We start from the raw sequence: 20,316 nt of genomic DNA on the forward strand, positions 1-20,316 counted from the left end.
GATTATAAAGCTTCTTTATCAAGAACACTTTGTTTGATGTCGTGTTCTTATCATATAGATCATGGAGCTTCTTCTATAATCCTTTTGTCATCTTTTCTCGAAACACATTGAAATAAACATTCGTTTCTAAATATCGGTGGATTGTTGCAATCGCCTTTCTATCTAGCTTATTCTAGTCTTCATTTGTCATCAACAAGGGTTTCTTTGTTATGCCTTCAATCGACAAATACTAATCCTTTAAAATCAGTATATCCTCCATTTGTTATTTCCATAGGGAAAAATTAACCCCGCTCAACTTTTCCATATCTGTAACAGTTGTCTCCATTTTCAATCAAATTCACACCCCAAAACACAAAAACTCCACTTAAAAATAAAACTTTAATTATTACTCTTTAAAGTTTAGTAATAATAACCTTCTTTTAAAATACCATTTGCAAAGTTCCTACTCCTTTTTAAAATATACTTTTCAAAATTCCAACATATAATTATATATGTTTCATAATAAATATAAAAACATATATAATGTTTTAACCTTTTCACATTTCACATATACATATGTTGGTTTGAAAAAAAACTTGACATATACGTGCAAGCTTGATGTAAAGAAAAACTTCCTAACACCACATTTCAACTCCAAACTCCATGGATCTCCACGTTTAAAACTCCAGCAACACGTTTTAACATAGATCCATGGCCCTGTTTTTCTTGCAGCAACTATCTTTTAGTTCCAACGTTCCTCGGTTATTTCATGGACTAATCCTTCAATAGCTCCACGGGTAACAACCAACGTTTTAACGAACGCAGCCAGAGTAAGGCGATAGCATTAAGTGGCTTGCACAGTGGACATTCGACCCTAGCTCTGATATTAGTTGTTAGAGCAGAGCATACATAATACACAACGGATTTATACTCAGAGACTTAGACGGCAAAAGCAGAGAATACTTCACAGAGACAAACAAATGGAGAAACAACAAGATTACTCAGTTAGAAACAATGGAATAGATAAAACAATCAATTTGCATTATATAACAGGCTTGGGCCTTGTCTTGCATTCCTTGACCAAAGAAATTACAAATTTATAGAGGCAAAAAAAGGATCTAGAATATGATCTAAAAACTAATGGTGGTGTAGAAAGATCTAGAGTCCTAGAAATCTAAAAAGATCTGATCTATAAGAATCTGGAATCCTGCGTGAATTTGACTTCACACTTAACACTCCTTCCAGCGCTCTTGAACTATGAACCATATCCAAAAAAAAGACTCTCTCAAGGGAACTTCTTGTTTACATTACACATAATGAAATTTATAAATACTCTAGCCGTAGAAACTACAACAACTATCATTATTTCTTACCTAAATTGAACAGCTCCTACCGACTATTAATGCCCCGTCGAATTACACCGACCACTTGTCCTATAAACAAGGACATGCGACTTCATGATTCACAAGTTCATAGGCTCAGCGCGTGCCAAAAGCTCAGAAAGTTGATATTAGCGAGAATTAGTCGCACCAAATATTATTTAAAGGCCAAGTGGCAATGAAATAAATGGATAATGCTCCAAGTTGACTAAAAAATTGGCCTGTTACACTAAAATGATTGGTTTTAGCATTAGCATCAGAATCCATGTCACCCTGAACTTTTGAATTAAGACAATGCATAGTATATTCTTGAAAGCTTGTCATGCACAACAGTCTGATTTATCTAATACCTCTTCAAATCATAGTTATCAAGTTGGAACTCCAATTCCGTTTTAAGTTGGAATTCGACTTTTGTGGAATTGGTTAAATAATGAGGTGTAGGGCTCCGCGCAAAACAGTTCCGCTTAGCTGTGCACTCCCATATTCACACTGAACTGGTAGGAACTGTCGAGCACCGCATCATTATCTCAATGTTACATGTCTAACGGGCTAATTTTCTAACATTTTTGGACAGATTAAGCATAATTTGTTAACTATAATAAAAAAAATTATCACTCGTACTCGATTTCACCCTTCATATCATCAAATTCACTCCGAATTATACGAGTGACAAATACATTTTCATCACCGTATGAAATCGATGGAATTGCAAACAGTTCCGAGCTAGAATACTTGTTTATGAATATCACGAAGAAAGACTAGATTCGAAGAAATGGTGGATTCTGTAAGGTCTAAAACTTTTGTTTGTCCTTCAAACTTTCGATATTAAACTGTCAAATTTTTTTTATTAAAACCACAACTTGAACAAGTAGCATTAATATATCATTGGTTTAATAATCGATTTAAATATATCGTAATTAAATCGATAAATATTTATCTTAATCATAATATATTGAGAATATTTTAAGAAAATAAATCAGTCTAGATCTATTTTAGACTTAGATCCATGAAGAGCTGAGAGGGATGAAATGTCTCTAGTTGTAAACCTCTTTTCTAAATGAAAAACTTGTTGAAATTAATGGAGAAATGTATTCTTGCAGAGAGATCGTTCATTAGTATGTGTGAGCCTTATATTAACAATTAGGTTCTATATTCTAGGAGGTTGTTCTAACTCTCATACTTGCATGTAAACTATTTATTTATGATGATTAATGATGTATGTGTAGCGTTCTACTAGAAGCAATCTCCAAGTAAAGCTCCTCACCTATTAGCTCCGCAGTTTGATGAATATATTTTTTGTCTTCCATTTTTAACATGGTATCAGAGCTCTGACCTTCACAACAATTTTTTTTAGTTGCTGGAGAAACACCAAGCGTTGATGCATCAGATTGTTGAAACGATTATTTTTTTTGTTGAATTTTATTTTTAAGGGTTGTAATATTTTTTAAAAGGAAAACATTGTGGTTTGGGGCACCCATCTGAAAGGAGTTGTATTAAGAGCACCATTTCTTTGATATCTAGAGAGAGATCTGATTTTTTTTCAATTGTTGGAGGTAGAAAGTCATTTTGAGGTAGATCTGTTAAGATGAAAAACCAGATGACAGAGGCATACCTGAATGAGAGCAATAAGCTTGACAAGTCCAATTATTCTAATTCGAAATTTAAGTTGCACACCATGCTTGACGGGAAAAAACGCAAGGGCGATTGTAATAGGTGAGGAGTTTAAGCCGACCATAGCTACGTGCAGAACAACAACAAAAATCCAGAATTGAGAAAAGAGGGAAAATATAACGAAAGTGTTGTTAAAATTTTCAGTGAAAGATTGTATTATCCCTCACATCCAAGAATGTAAATTAGAAAACATCTGGAAAACTCTCAAGGAACTGTACCAGATCAAAAACAAAAATCACCTATTGTTTCTGGAGAACAAGATTATCTCCATTAAAATGGAGGAGACTGAATGAGTGGTTGTGTTCATCTCTCGAATCAAAGAGCCAAGAGATAAGTTGGGCAACATAGTGGAGGCAGTGTCAAACACTAATCTCATCACGATTACCATGAATGGTATGAATGATGGCTATCAGAGGTTTATCACATACTTGAATGTGAGAGAGAAAGCCCCCAAATTTGAAGAATTAATAAGGATCATGATGCAACAGGATGAAAGATAGATGACTTTGAAACCCCAGATTTTATATCTTTTTTTATTGGCAAAGAAGAAGCCCTTCAAAGAAAAGGAAAGTGCAAGACAAAAAAGTGGAGGTAAACCACAAAGAAATCCACCTCAAGGTATGTCTTCAAACAAAAGTGATTCAGGACCAAAATGTTTTTATTGTGGTAGAGTTGATCACATTTCTAAGAATTTCCATAGAAATAAGCTTGATGAAGGTCGACATAGACATAAGAAGCATGCATGGCACTTTGCTGATGAAGATTATAATGAGAATCTCAAATTGTTTGTATCTAATTCTACGGTCTCTACTAAGAATGATGAAGCAGAAACTTGATTTGTCAACTCAGGAGCTTCCACTCACATGACAGGTAACAGACATTGGTTTGAAAATTTCAAAGAAACCAGCAGTGGTGCTAATATCTACCTTTGTGATGATAGAGGGTACCAAATCAAAGGGTATGGTAATTTTTTGGTCGTATTTCTTGGTGGAAATACTAGTCATATTCAAAATGTAATGTATCTACCCGGAGTGAAAGAGAATCTGATCTCTATTTCTATTTTTGTTGATCAAAATAGTTCAATGACGTGTGTTATCTCTCTCATTTATTAACTACTCAACATGGAATTAAGACATCGTATATATCAACCTTTGTAAATCTATTTTAGTTATACATATATCATAGACTCAAAGAGAGATCAATTGTGATGTGAAAACTTTTCGTAAATGAATTATGTTGAAAAAATATTTCTCCTAGAGAAATTCAATCCTTCTTGAATCAAGATACATTTATAGTCAAAATGAATTAGATGTACATGGATGATTAAAAAAATTAAGTAGTGTTCATTCTGATATGGAAAAAGTGTGTAATTCCTTAGATGTTTAACATGAAATTCCCAAGTAGCATACGCTTCCTCTTAATACATAATATATGCAAAACTAAAATTAATATTGATAAAACAATTGAATAGTGTGTTACTCAATATCCGAGATATTTGTAATTTTTTTAATATTTATATAAAATTGACATATAACCTAATACGTTTAAAAGTATATGAATATTCTCATATCATTACATGTTTCTCTTTAAAATATAATATATTGATACTAAATCTATAATATTATTTTTTTTAGTATTATTTTTAATTATATTTGACTTTTAGTCTCTTTTTATATTCAATTTAGTCTCTTTTTATATTTTATAAAAATGTAATTCAAATAATTTATATTTTACTAATTCTAAATTAATTATAAATAAACATGAATCTAATTTTTAAAAATGTATTCATTTGAACTATATTCATAAAAAAAATAAAAAATGAATGTTATAAAATGTTAATAAATCTAAAAGTAATATTAATTTGTTGAAATGATAACTAATCCAATTATCAACACCTAAAACAGTTTAAACATTATAAATTCCTAACAAATTTTCAATCAACCTTAAAATTAATATAAATTTGAACTTAGTAAAAATATTATAACCTCTTTATAAATTTAAAATTAATATAAATATAAATTTAATCAACTTATTTATCAAGATATTTTGATATCCATATATATCTTGCTACACTAGTTTTATTCTCATCCAAAATCATAACTTTATATCAACTAGATATTCTAAATGAAGTAGTATTTAAGTGCTACTTTTTCAAAAGTTTTATGGTTTATTTTCTAATCTAATTTGTTTAGAATCTGATAGTTATTCACTGAAATTACATGTTTTACAAGTGAACTCTTCACAATTGATGTGCCCCATAAATTTTTGAAATGTTGAATCTTTATATGCAGGTTAAACACCAACTTGAATAACACAAATCAAGATTTGGCATCAAATTTTGTTCATTGAATACTTGGCAACAAATTAGGGCACAATGGAATCGAACCACCACCCTCCCACTTGCAAGGCAGATTCTCTCTTCTATTGAGATAGTACGATTTAAATAAATATATTATCTCGATGAGAAAATATAAACGAGCCAAAACGTATTGTCGTATTAGTTAAAAAAATTATGTTACATGTTGCTACATGACAAATTCCAGACAAATGAAAAGATAGTACATGGTACTGAGACATTAGCGAGTGGACTAAATTTCACAACATTTATTTATCAACCCGAGGTAGATAATCTTATTTTATAACATGTAGAAGAAATTTATGTTCAAGGCATAAAATTTTCCATAATAAAGGGCATAAGGAGACCAATAGTGGAGATCATGCTCTTCAAATCATCTAGGAAGTATACAACTATGAGGGAATCAACCCATAGGTATTTTTTGTTGTGAAATTTAGATATAAAGAGACTTTCTACACTAGAAATGTAAACTGAAAACACATACAATAAAATATGGAGAAGGTTAATCGTAGAAACTTTGAGACATGAAAAGTAAAACTACAACTACAATTGATTAGCATCAATGTATGGATTGTTAGAAGGAAAATTTTTGACATGGGAAGTAATACTACAACTACATTTGATTAGCATATGTCTGTAAGTAAAACCGCAATACATTTTATTAACATCAATTATGGGTATATGTGAGGGTGCAAGGAACATGTTGCCTGGTGTGAAATTCGAGAAATTGAATCCTTTATTAAGGGGGGAAAGTAATATGGATTATTCTTAGAAGGTTTAAATAATATGAAAAGGTTGGGACCAACTAGTTGAAAAGGATTTCTAATAAATTTGTGAATACTATGGTTGGAACTAATATATCTTAGTAGATGGATTTCCTTTTATATGGTGATCAATTATCAATTATTTTAAGGAAGAAGAAAAAAATAATATATAGGTATAAAAAGGAAGAAGGAGACTCCTTCACATTATTACATGATAATGAAAGAAGATGGTGATAAAGATATGCAACAAAAAAGAGAATAACATAAAAAGATCAATAACATGAAAGACTATGGTGATAGTGATAATTATGTAGAAACAAATACAGTGGCATGATGAAAAAATTTGTTTCTAAAAATAACAATGTAGCAACAAAGAGAATGAACAAAGAAAACAATGCAACAATAAAGAAAATTAAGATAGATTATGATGAGAGAAAGAATGATGTAGCAACAAAGAGAGAAAATGATGTGCTAGTTAAGAGAGTGGTATGATGAAAGAAGACAATAGGCAAATCGATGTGGTGACATGGTAAAATGAATGATGAAGATACAAAGAAGAAATGATTATGTAAACATGCAAGTATTTTGTTACCATGGAAGGGAATAAAAAAGGAAAAAGAGAAGTAAAGTAATAATAATATCATATAGATGTAAATGCATCGAATCCATAGAAATACATCTTTAAGCAGCATGATGGTCGTACTCAAATAATTTATTTTTTTTGGATTATGGAAAGGAAATTGCCTTAAGCCAATGTTTGTTTAAAGGCTAGATTGGCCTAAATGGAAGTTTGTAATTGTAACTACATGAATCACAAATGTTATCAATCCAATAAAAGCATACATTCTCACAAAATATGTTATGTTGAAAAGCTCATGGTACCTTGAAAACCACTTTGTAAAAACTTGAAGGTTCATGGTTGAAACCACTAGTGCTTGTTGTAGGAAGAAACTACATAAATCACATAATGTGATGTGTTTCTTTTCATATGAAGAAACCATAGAAGTCACCATAGAAACCATAGAAAGAATTCAACCTCTCGAGGATTGTGACAATTAAGTATAAGCTATTGCAAAAACAATAGGTATAATAATTATGTGTTAATAAAAAAAACAGAGATGATTGATGTTGTTGTGGGGTAGTGAAATTGGTTTTTTTTTTTTGTAAATACAAGATGAAGAAAATTGAAAAAGATCATAGATAAAGAATCTATAAAGTCCAAAATTCATAGAATACCCAAAATAAATATCAAAAACAAAGAGAATTGAAAATAAAAATGAAGAAACTAATTCAAAATAAATTAAATAATACATATTGAAATTACATATACTCGTTAAAAAGGGGTATCTTACCATAAATCCTACTTGCCTTACATTAAGTGAGAAAAGGTAAAATGTTTGGAGTATCTTACAATAAATCCTACTTGTCATACATCAACTAAGGAAAGCTAAAAATAAACAATTGATTTAATTATAAAATTCATTAAAGTCACGAATTACTATACATGAGACCATTTATACTCAAAATATAACATTGGTAAATGAGATAATATAATATATTTTTTCCTTTAAGAGTTTTCTTTGTTTATTATGAGCTATTAATTGAACAAATTTCCACCTAACTTAGTGTTTAATTTGCATGGGATTTCGTTTTCTTTATTAAACCCATTCGATAACTTGAATGACTTGCACGTCCTCACAAGAACACCCTTTTCATTGACATTTTCATGAAAGAGTTTTCATATACATTTTCATCTTTATTATCACAGCCCATAATTTCTTTGTTGGTTTCTATCGTCATTTGCACCAACAACTTGTTGGACAATAATGTAGCCAGCATGTTAATACAAACCTAATTACCAGTGACGTCCTGAAACTGTCTATTTCTATATAATGGTTTCTTCCTTGAACAATGATACCAAAGTTCGTTTCTTCGTTGAACAACGTTACCGCAGTTTATATTGTATATTACCTCCTTATAAAGTTAAAGACGATTGACAACGTTATAACATGTCGTATTTTCCTTACTCCTGGTTTGTCTCTTCATGCACCAATTAAAGCCGTTTCCTCTGACTACGGTCTTTCAATGTTCACAAATCCCATCGTTCACCGAAGAATAAAAAAACACTTCTAAACAGAACACCAAAATAACAGCCACACAACATCACTCACTCACATGAATAAATTAGTTGAGAGAGCGGGAGCTTGAATATGGTGGAATTACTTGTCATGTGTCATAAGCGCTATTCACTCATTCATGGGAACGTAGTACTATAAATTATCTTTATAATAAATATCTTTTTAAAAAAGATTTGGTTTATTTTTTTTATTTAATTTGTCTAAAATTTCTGAGGGATTTATTGAAATTATAAGTTTGATAGGTGAACTGTGCACAATCGAAATGCTTAGCTATTTTCCAATTTTTCTGGATGTTGAATTCATATATAATCAAATAACCAATTTAAATAACCCAAATTAAAATATCACCATAAATTTTCCAATAAATTTTAGACATAAATCCAAAAAAACTCAAAAAAAAAAATACACTTAAAAACAACTCCTCGTATAAAAAAAACTCCATCCAAAATCCTACACATTAAAACACTTCGATGTTAAAAGCCCATCGAATTTATTATTTTAGTGTAAGACAAATTAAGTTTTACATTTGACAAAGGAAGTTATAAGATGTGTAAGCCGAATGGTACACGGTCAATGAAGAACTCATTGCGATAATCGTGGCCTATGAATGAGGCACTAATAATACACGGCTCATAAAAGAGCAATAAATAATTTATTAAATGAAGGGAAAATACGTTATTGAGTTAATAGTAAAAAATTATGATGGAGCTTGAGCTTGTAAAGTTGTATTTGGTCAATTGAATTTTTGAGTTTTATTTTCGAACTCCCAAATCACAGATCTTTTAAATTCAATTACTCAACAACGTCAATAACCTTGCATAATTTCACCAAAAGTCTACTCTCAAGCCTTCAACAAATGAGAGATCTTTTTCTGGATCCTCAATTGCGAAACTCACTAGACAACCATCGATATTAAGTTTTACACCACTCTATCTTTTAAATAATAGCTCCACACACAATCAATTACCTCTTTGCAATAAAAACTGAACTACTAATCATTCTATGGACCAGCGCCCATCTACCCAAATACATTGGCACAAACCAATGTCCTAGCTAATTGTATAAAAGACTCATTGATATAAAAATGCATCTAGAATAAGTAATTAAATAATGACCTTTTTTTTAGAGGAAAACATTGACTAGACAACTAGGGAGATGGAGGAATAGCTAGGGTTTGAAACAGGGGCGAAAGAAGCAAGCTGGTAACCATGGAGGGGCAAAAAGGAGGGAGCTCTACTCCCTCCTACAGTAACATAGTTTCAAACAAAGGCAAAGGTACGAGTAGGAACAAGCTCCAAAATCCTTCAGAAAATGAGACAAAAACTACTAGAACCCGAAAGATGGAAGGCAACAAACCCCATGATAAGGAAGGGACCCACGAGGAGGTTTAGCAGGATACGAACACAGGTGACAGTGGTCAAAGGACGGAGGGTAGAGCTACAAAAGGGCCCTGCAAACCCAAGTCCAATATTAAACCACGGGTGCTCCTGAATGATCCAGCTCTACAGGAGCACAGAGATCACATGGCAACCTATGCGGTCATATGCAAGTTTATGGGTATTTGGCCCACTGAGAAACCACTATACACATGGATAAAAAACACCTGGAAAGCAAAAGGAGAGCTAAACATACATCTTGGGTCTAAGGGTTTTTTTATGGTGGTATTCACGAACCTGGAGGATAAAGATAAAATTTTCGAAGGAGGACCATACTTCTATTCTGCCGCAGGTCTCTACATGCGACCTTGGATGATGAATTTTGTGTCGGAGCAAGAAATATTCACATTGGTCTTCATATGGATTAGATTATACTCCTTACCTTTAGATTACTGGCTTCCAAAATCCTTAAAAGCTATAAGTAATAAATTAGGACATTTTATAAAGATATTAGACGTGACTCTGTGAGGCAAATATACCTCCTTTGCTCGCATCTGTGTAGAAATGGACTTATCGAGGGCACTCCCAGACGAAGTCATCCTGGAAGTGTATGATGAAGAATGGGTTCAGGTGGTTGACTATGAACACATCCCTTTCAGATGCCGCAAATGCCTTGAACATGGGCACCTCTTTAGAGAATGCCCACTCAACAAAAGAGAGGACAAACTAAAAGGTAGCATCGGAAGAGATCCTGAAGGATACACCAAATTAGCAAGCAGGGGGAAAGGTGGGGGAAAAAATCACCAAAAGAAACCTAGTGAGAACAAGATACAAAGTCACAATAGTTTTGAGATTTTAGAAGAAGAGGAGGAAGAAAATGGACAGAGTAAGGATCTGGAGGAAACTCCATCAGAAAAAGAAATAGAGGACAACATGGACATCACACTGCCAAATAATGAACTAAAGGAGAATCCAATAAGCACCAGAGGAATTGGAAGGGACCAGGAGATGACCTCAAGTGAAGGAGGAATGGAGGACCAAGACCTACAAGAGATTCTGGATAGGGAGAACCTGGAACTAGAAAAATTTCTAGAACAAGGAACCAACAAAGGGATAAACTCTCTACCACAAGTGGAGTTTGATAGAGTGCAATAGTTATTCCTCTGAAGGTCCCAAACAAAGGCTGCAGGAGTCAAAAGGAACCATGACGGACAGGAGATTCAAGTGGTCAGACAAATGGAGATTACATCTGGATACTCCACCAAAAACCCAGGCAAGAAAAGAGGAAGAAAGAGACAGAATGAACACCTTTCAGAATGTGGGGAACTCATGATTAATTCAGGTAAGATGAAAGATCTTACTAGCTACTCTTTCACAAACATATCATAATGAAGCTGACATCCTGGAACATTAGGGGGCTGGGTAGCAAGAGTAAAAAAAGAAATCTCAGTAACAGAATAAAAGAAGAAAAAACTGACATGGTGTTTATTAAAGAGACAAAATGCTCAATAGACAAGATCAGAGAACTACACAGCAAATGGCTCTACAATTACGAGTTCCTTCAAGTGAAAGCAGTCAACACAACAGGGGGAATTCTTACCCTATGGAATCCGCATAAATTTGAGATCATAGATGCAGAAGCTACTAGAAATCACCTTTCAATGGTAATACAACCTTTGGGAGACAAAGAGTGCTACTTGATCACAAACCTGTATGGTCCTCAAATGCTAGAAGAAAAACTAAAGCTTCTTACCTCTCTGGAGGAGCTAAGAGAGAGACACTCTATTATCCCCTGGATTATGGGAGGCGACTTCAATATGATCAAATCCCTCTCTCAGAAAAAAGGGGGAAGAAGAATGTTAGGACGCGACTCACTGGCATTCCAGAACTTCGTAGACAACATGAGACTGGTGAGTATGGAAACAAAAAATGGCACCTTCACTTGGAACAACAGGAGAGGGAGAATCGCCCAATTTGCCTCGATATTAGATAGATTCATAATCTCGAAGGATCTCCTTCTTTCCGATCACTCTATGAATTCGTGGATCCTTCCTTTTGGAGGATCGGACCACTAGCCGGTCCAGTTGGAAGCTTCTTTTATTGGAACCCTCGGAAACAGACCTTTCAAATTCGAAAATTCATGGCTCACTCACCCCAAATTCATTTCTAATATTAGAAATTGGTAGGCGGAAGACATGCCCACCAAGGGCACAAAAATGTTCCTCCTACATTAGAGACTTAAACATATCAAACAAAGGCTCAAAGAATGGAACAGAAATTAGTTTGGCAACATTTTTGAAGCCAAAAGAGAGGTAGAAAGAAAATTACAAGAAGTTAATCAAATTCTCATCAAGGAAGGATTCTCAGAGGAAAGGAAAGGACAGGTAGACTTTCTGCAACAAGAATGGGACTACAGATGCCAACAAGAAGAAATCTTCTGGAGACAGAAATCTAGAATAAAATGGATAAAGGAATGGGAGAGAAATACTATATTATTTCACAAATCCACCATGAAACACAAGGCTCATAACATGATCACTAAACTCTTAGATCCACAAGGGAAAGAGTCAAATACTCACAAGGAAATGGAAGCAGTTCTGGTGCAACATTTACAAAGCATAGCCGAAGAAAACATGGCAGACAGATCTCAATTCATCAAAAGCTTCACAAAGAACATTCCAAAATTGGTGACAAGGGAAGACAACCATATTCTCAATATGCTAGTAACGGAAGAAGACGTCAATGAATTCATCAAAGAGATGCACAATGGGAAAGATCCAGGTCTAGATGGATTCAGTGTAGACTTCTTCAAAACATGCTGGGAAATAGTCAAATTTGACATTCTAGATGTGGTGGAGGACTCGAGAAAATCTAGAATAGTCCTTAGAGCAATTAATGAATCTTTCATAGCATTAATTCCTAAACAGGAGAAATCCATGACACCTGAAAGATTTAAACCCATAGCTTTATGCAATGTGATGTATAAAATCATTTCCAAAGTTATTGTTAACATACTCAAACCTCTACTTCCATCACTTGTGTCAAAGGAGAAAACCGGTTATGTGGAAGGTAGACAAATTCTCAACAATATCATCCAAGCTCACGAAGTGGTGCACTCCCTCAGGAACAAAAAGCAAGCAGGGATGATAATACAGCTGGACATAGCAAAAGCTTATGACAAGCTAAGCTGGCCTTACATAAAGGAAATTATTAAATATTATGGCTTTGACTATAACTGGATAAAGTGGGTTATGGCCTTGGTTACCACGGTTAGTTGCTCTATCCTTCTCAATGGCTCTCCATCAAGGACCTTCAGGCCTTCAAGGGGCCTTAGGCAGGGTGATCCTCTTTCTCCATTTCTCTTCATTCTCATGATGGAAGGATTGGGCACAGTGATAAACTCAACCAAGGAAGAAGGAAGAATCAAGGGGCTAAAACTCACTCAGAATGGGGACAGTTTGACTCAACAAAAATTTGTGGATGATACTATGCTGCAAGGCACACCCACAGTCAAGGAAGCCAAAGCCTTCAAACAAATCCTGCATGACTTCTCCTTGGCCGCAGGCATGGAGCTAAGCCTCACAAAATCAAAAGTTTTCTTTTTCAATACAGATATTTCCTTTCAAAGAGAGAATCTACCATCTAAATATCCGGGAATGCCTCTCACTGACAAAACTCTGAAGAAGGAAGTATGGGAGTCAATTACAAATAAACTGAAGGAAAAAGTCAATAACTGGACTAGCAAATCTTTGAATTTAGCAGGAAGATTAATTCTAACAAAGGTTGTTCTTCAAACCATTCCAATTTATATGTTTTCAGCACTTCCTACCCCAAAAGGAGTTTTACAGCAAATTAGGAATATTCAAAGAAACTTTCTTTGTGGTAAAGGAGAAGAGAAAAATAAATGGACCTTGGTAGTGTGGGAGAATATTTGCAAACCCAAAACCCATGGAGGTTTAGGTCTCCACGACTCAGACACCCTGAGAAAATTCTTGGGAGAAAAACTTTGGTGGAGATGGCTAAAGGAAACCAACAGCCCGTGGACCAAGCTATGGAAACAAAAGTATGCAATGGATTGGCAGGAATAGGACCACATTCGGATGTCAGGGCACATTAGGGGTTCTCATATTTGGAACAAGGTGTGGAAAAACAAAGCCTTAGTTCAAAATCATAGTTTCTGGGAGATAAGAAATGGGAGGACAACTAGTAGCAGGAACAAAATCTCAGTAGGGAAGCCCTAGATATCGTCAGAGAAGACACCCTTAATAAAGGTCTAAAAAGCGTATGTGACTTGGGATCAGTCAAGAGAGGAAAGGAAATGGAGAATCTGGAGGATACTATAATACAGTGCAGAGACCCCTTTGAAAGCCTAGGCTAAAGTCGTGGAAGAAATCCTAGGAAAAAGGAAAATTTTAACTTCTAACTCAAATGATCTGCTAAGATGGGGTAGAAACAATGAGGGCAAATTCAACCTCAAAGAAGCCAAAAGAATAATCTTGGGATTTGATCATCCAAATCCTGACAAGACATGGCGAAACCTCTGGAGCCACCCTCACTGGATGAAGATCAAAATGTTCATATGGTTAGTTCAACACAAAAAGATACTGTCCTGGGAAAATCATAGGAAAAGAGGTTTTGAAGGTCCTTCAAAATGCCATTTATGTGGCCTGTAGGAGGAGACCATGGATCACATTCTTAAATTTTGTGTGTTCGCCTCCTCTATATGGAACTAGGTAGCCTCCATCTTCAACTAGGCAGTCAGGAAGGATGATGATATTACTGCAAATCTAAAGAATTGGCAAAAAGACTTTTCAAACTGTGAGAGAGTCAATGTAGCTTGGACGCTGATTTCAGGTTTCTTGATTTGGGATGTGTGGAAAGAATGCAACAACAGGATCTTCAAGAATAAATCTGGTTCAGCCCAAGACGTCATGGCTCAGATCCTAAAACAGCTCAAAGAAATAGTTAATTTCTTTCTGAAGCATCCTCCAGAGAAACTGTCGAGTCAAAGGAACACTTGCATCCTTGAAAAGTTGGGACTTAAGTATCATGGCCCTTTTGACACCCATAAGAAAGCAAGGCACAGAACAAATGGCAAGGCTTTCTGGCAACCCCCTCCCCATGGCTTCCTAAAACTCAACATAGATGGAGCCTCAAAAGGGAGCCTAGGGTATGCGGGTTTTGGGGGAGTCATTAGAGATGCAGAGGGCAATATCGAAATCATTTTTCACAGTCATTTGGGGAGGGCTACCAACAATATGGCTGAACTCGTGGCCATGGAGCAAGGCTTAGAAATCCTGAGAGACTACAATTTACATAATACCATCATAGAAATAGACTTGGAATTGAGGATTAACTTGGTCAAAAGGATAAGCACCGGCATAGCACCAGACAAAGTTTCAAACCACTTGCGACTCTCACAAGCTTTTCATTGGGCTCAATATCATCTCAGAACTTTCAGAACTCTAAGCTTTGTTCATGTGTGCAGAGATGCCAATAGAGTGGCGGACAGGCTAGCCAACGAAGGGGTGATTTGCGCAAGAGAAAACAAGTGTTGTTTGTGGGAGTTTTCTTAGAATGGACAACTAAGAAAGGACTATAGCGCTCTGGAGTGCGAAGACAGGGATCTTTATCATCACTCCAAGGGGAAACATCAGGCAGATATCTAAGTTGATGGAAGTCAAGGGTACTCCTAACAGGCAGCCCAAGTTTAGGATCTTGCAGGGGACTGGTGGGCCAAGGAGGAAAAACAGTAAACCAAAAAGTGGCTTGAAGCTTCTCTTCAGAATCGGTGGTTTTGCAGCAGTTACCAAGGTTATCGGAAAGCCAATTGTGTCCGAAGTGGTTTTACCAAAATGTCGTCGATGCCACAAAAGGAGATACATGTGGCGCTAGGAAGACCGTGGTGGTTTTGCTGGTGGGACCGTGATGGTTTTGCTACAATGTCCCTGGATATCGAGCGTCGGCTATACCATAAGCAGATTTTCGGTTATGCCCCTGATTCCACTAACTGGGTTACACGTGTCTCCAGGTTGTTTTGATTACTGCCCTCATCGGTTGGGTAATTCTAGTGCTTCTATTCCGCCCGATATCCCTCTCAGTCGTTCGATTTTGTGAATGCAGATGTACGGCTCTGTTATGTCCTGTATGTTTCCCGCCATTGGGTTGACGCAAGGATCTCGTTATCACTTTTAAAGTCGCCCTTTGGCTTTATTAGTTTTAATATTTTGTGAGCCCTTAGCCGCGTTCTTGAGCATGTTGCTCAGTTCTCAAACTAAGGGTGTATGTCAAACAGTTGACATCTTGTATGCTATGTATCCTCCTTGCTGCTTAATTTGAATAGAAGATCCGTTTCTTGCTTGAGCCAAAAAAAGAAATCATAACTTTTTTATCTAATTATAAAATTCATGATAAATTAATTTAAAAAACTAATACATATTAATTACGCTAATTCAAACAATTATAACCACACCATTCCATAGATCTCCTTTGGATTAATATGACAATGTAATCTATTTTTGTCATAGATTTACACTTCAAAGCATTTTCTGGAGCAACTGTAACCTCTGAATAAGCCAAAACTCTGCACCTGTTTACTAAGCGTAGAACAGACTACTTGTTAACGATTAATATAGTCGACCGCATGTCAATGGCCAATTCATGGGCTTGTGGTAGGAACTGGCTTCCGTTCTCATCTTTGGCAACGCTGTAGTGGTCATCGAGAATTACAATATTACACAAAACCATGGTGAGTAGGAAAGATAAGTACATCACAACTAGCTCAACGAAGAACTGATGCCAATCAAAATACTGTTTTTACTTTTGTGCACAGGTCTTTACTCTAAATTAATCATATTTTCTTCTATTGTGCCTGTCAACTTCCAATCAAAACTACTCTATTAATAATTATTAGATCTGGAACATTGAATATCAGCACTACTGGTAGCAATCACGACAAAAGGGACGATAATGAGATCCTTATATTTCTCACGATTCCAACTAAATGCGACCTCCAATGGCAATGGGGCAGTCTCAATATGTGATACGATCTTCCTTACAGAGATCCCATCAACTATGTCGTTTGACATCCTTGCTGCAACTGAATACTTTTGGCAGTCTTGCTACCAAAAGGTACGAAGATATTTCAACGCTTCGACTGCACTCTATAGTGATATGGAAGCCTCATAACTCACCACAGTGTTTCCCATATCGAATTCCAAGAGGCTTACAGTCATGTATGACGCACACCCTGCTACAGTTTGGCTGCGAGGCTTTGCATATGAGGCCAAGTCTGTCTGAACCATCCAACGAACTGATATCGATCCCGAGAATTGATCAATCACACTAGATCTCACGTGCTGTTACTCTCATCAGCTGGTTGACGCGGATTATAGCTCTTCAACGGAAACAACCTTCCATCGATAGGATGCTTGAATCTCGACTCAAATAGACTCAACATCAATGACAGCCGCCTGTTCAAAGCGCACTATCGATAGTATTCACAAGCCTGCAAAAAAACCCTCGTCTCAATAGGTTTGACTGACAAACCATTAACACTACGCTACTACGCAACAACAAATTACACTCTCTCTATGCCCCTGGGCCCTCCAAAATTGGAGTTAGCCTAGGCCCTCCCAAAAGGGAGTTAGCCTATAGGCGCTGATACTAAATTGAGAAACTAGTTTGCACATCAAAACTCTATACTCTATAGTAGTCTATTACACATCAGATATAAATACAAGTAGTATTGGTTTAAACCTCAGATATAAATACAAGTAGTATTGGTTTAAGATAGAAATTCTATATTGACCATATAATCAACTAGTTAATAGAATATCACAAACAAATACCAATGTAGGAGTTATATTAGTTGGATTAAATCTCTCAAATCCAACTAAATTACATTTATGATGATGAATCTCATTCAATATGCATAAGACAAGTACGAGTTAAATCTAGAAGTGTAAAACCCTACAAATGTGTATTGAAGAGGATAGGGTTCTGTGAATGTCTCCTGTTGGAAATTGTTTACAGATTAGAGCTTCCACTCCTTATCAATAATGAAGATTCAACACAAAATCTTTGATGATTGCATAGGACAATTTACACATAAAATCGGTCACAAAATTTACAATGAATTTACCAATGGCCACGGACTCAAGCTGGCTATTAATTATTGACAATCTAGAACTTGTACTACACTGACTAGTGAATATTGTCATGATTATTATTCTGACACATCCCCTTAATCAGGACCTACATGTTAAGTTGTATCTTGGTCTAAGTCTTAGCTAAGCTTACAAACATGATTCAAACATTTCATTTTGATTTTGTTTACTAAAATGTATAGACAAAACTTCTTCTTAAACTTGTTGCTCCAAACTTCTTTATTCTTCTTCATTTTACTCCATATCATAAAAACTCAATATTGCTCCTTGTTACAAATAGCATAATACCAATTCATTTCAACTTTTTCAAAAAATTTACTTCCATCATCAAATGATTTCAAGTCTTATTCAATGGACTGCTTTGGATAAAAATGGGTTGCTCCCTTGAACACACCCTTTTGCCCTTGCTGTATTTGTTGCACTCTCAATCTCGTAGTCTTGGTCATGGCTTGGCTTTGGTCATCATCTAGATCTGCAACAAATTCCTCATTGAATTGGTTACACATTTTCTCATAATCAACTGGTAAATCTTCAATGGCAGGATCATGTTGAATATACTACCAACTCCTAATATTCATTGTCATCAAATCATTTATTTATCGAATAATGCTTCTCACTAAAAAATGCTATGTGAATAAAAGAATATTACCTGACCCAAAAATACTTCCGAATGCACTCTTTGAAAAAGGATTATATAAAATATCACTTTAAAAAATGCTCGAGAAAATATTTATCCCACTCATTAAACTCATTAGCCAAGGCTGCGCCCTGGACTTGGCACCGCAACTTCCCTTGGCAGTCACCGAGGGTGACAATTTCACAATAGAACTTTTAAAGAATTCCTTCCTTTTAATCAACAAAGAGATAACACTGAATACATAGGTCTAAATCATCTGGCATAGACTTCAACGCATAGGCCATCAAACAGGGTTAAACAAACACCCGGTCCAAAACGTTCAACAGTAGCCCATAGCAATTATAATCACTCCAAACATAAATACGAAAATAATCAGAAAATAACTTACCAAACAAACACTTGATGAAGATTCAACGCAAAATCTTTGATGATTGCATAGGACAATTTATACATAAAATCTATCACAAAATTTACAGTGAGTTTACCAATGCTCATGGACTCAAGCTGGCTATTAATTATTGTCAATCTAGAACTTGTACTACACCGACTAGTGAATATTGTTACGATTATTATTCTGACACATCCCCTTACTCAGGACCTACATATTTAGTTGTATCTTGGTCTAAGTCTTAGTTAAACTTACAAACATGACTCAAACGTTTCTTTTTTATTTTGTTTATTAAAGTGTATTGACAAAACTTTTTCTTAAACTTGTTACTCCAAACTTCTTTCTTCTTCATTTTACTCCATATCATAAACACTAAATATTGCTCCTTCTTACAAATAGCATGATACCAATTCATTTCAACTTTTTCAGAAAATTTACTTCCATCATCAAATGATTTAAGTCTTATTCAATGGACTGCTTTGGATAAAAATGGGTTGCTCCCTTGAACACCCGCTTTTGCCCTTGCTGTATTTGTTGCGCTCTCAATCTCGTATTGTCTTGGTCATGGCTTGGCTTTGGTCATCATCTAGATCTGCAACAAATTCCTCATTGAATTGGTTACACATTTTCTCATAATCATTTGGTAAATCTTCAATCGCAGGATCATGTGGAATATACTACAACTCCTAATATTCGTGGTCATCAAATCATTTTATTTATAGAATAATGCTTCTCACTAAAAAGAATGCTATGTGAATAAAAAAATATTACCTGACGCAAAAATACTTCCGAATGCACTCTTTAAAAAATGATTATATAAAATATCACTTTAAAAAATGCTTGAGAAAATATTTATCCCACTCATTAAACTCATTAGCCAAGGCTGCGCCCTGGACTTGGCACCGCAACTTTCCTTGGCAGTCACCGGTGGTGACAATTTCACAATAGAACTTTTAAGGAATGCCTTCCCTTTAATCAACAAAGAGATAACACTGAACACATAGGTCTAAATCATCTGGCATAGACTTCAACACATATGCCATCAAACAGGGTTAAACAAACACCCGGTCCAAAACGTTCAACAGTAGTCCATAGCAATTATAATCACTCCAAACATAAGTACGAAAATAATCAGAAAGTAACCTACCAAGCAAACACTTGATACATATGTATTAACACCTTCCTAGTGCACTACTTTATTATACCAACCTATCTTCAAAGTGGCTCACCTTCACCTACACACGATCAATAGTTGCACCAGAAGAGGCCCTCAAATACAATACTTGGACAACTGCATGCTAGACACAATCAAACTGCATTGGGAAACTCTAACAGGATCCACATGCATTGGTCTCACTCACATCTGCAAGATCAATGGTGACTGCTCACAAGGAAGCTATCTTGAAAATTTAGGCTTCACTGTCCCATGCAAAACTCTTGGCATATACACGTTTGAAAAC

This window comes from Pinus tabuliformis, chromosome 2_1 (genome assembly GCF_031772625.1).
Source record: "Pinus tabuliformis cultivar Carrire ecotype Pingquan chromosome 2_1, CPIR1, whole genome shotgun sequence".
Lineage (NCBI taxonomy): Eukaryota > Viridiplantae > Streptophyta > Pinopsida > Pinales > Pinaceae > Pinus > Pinus tabuliformis.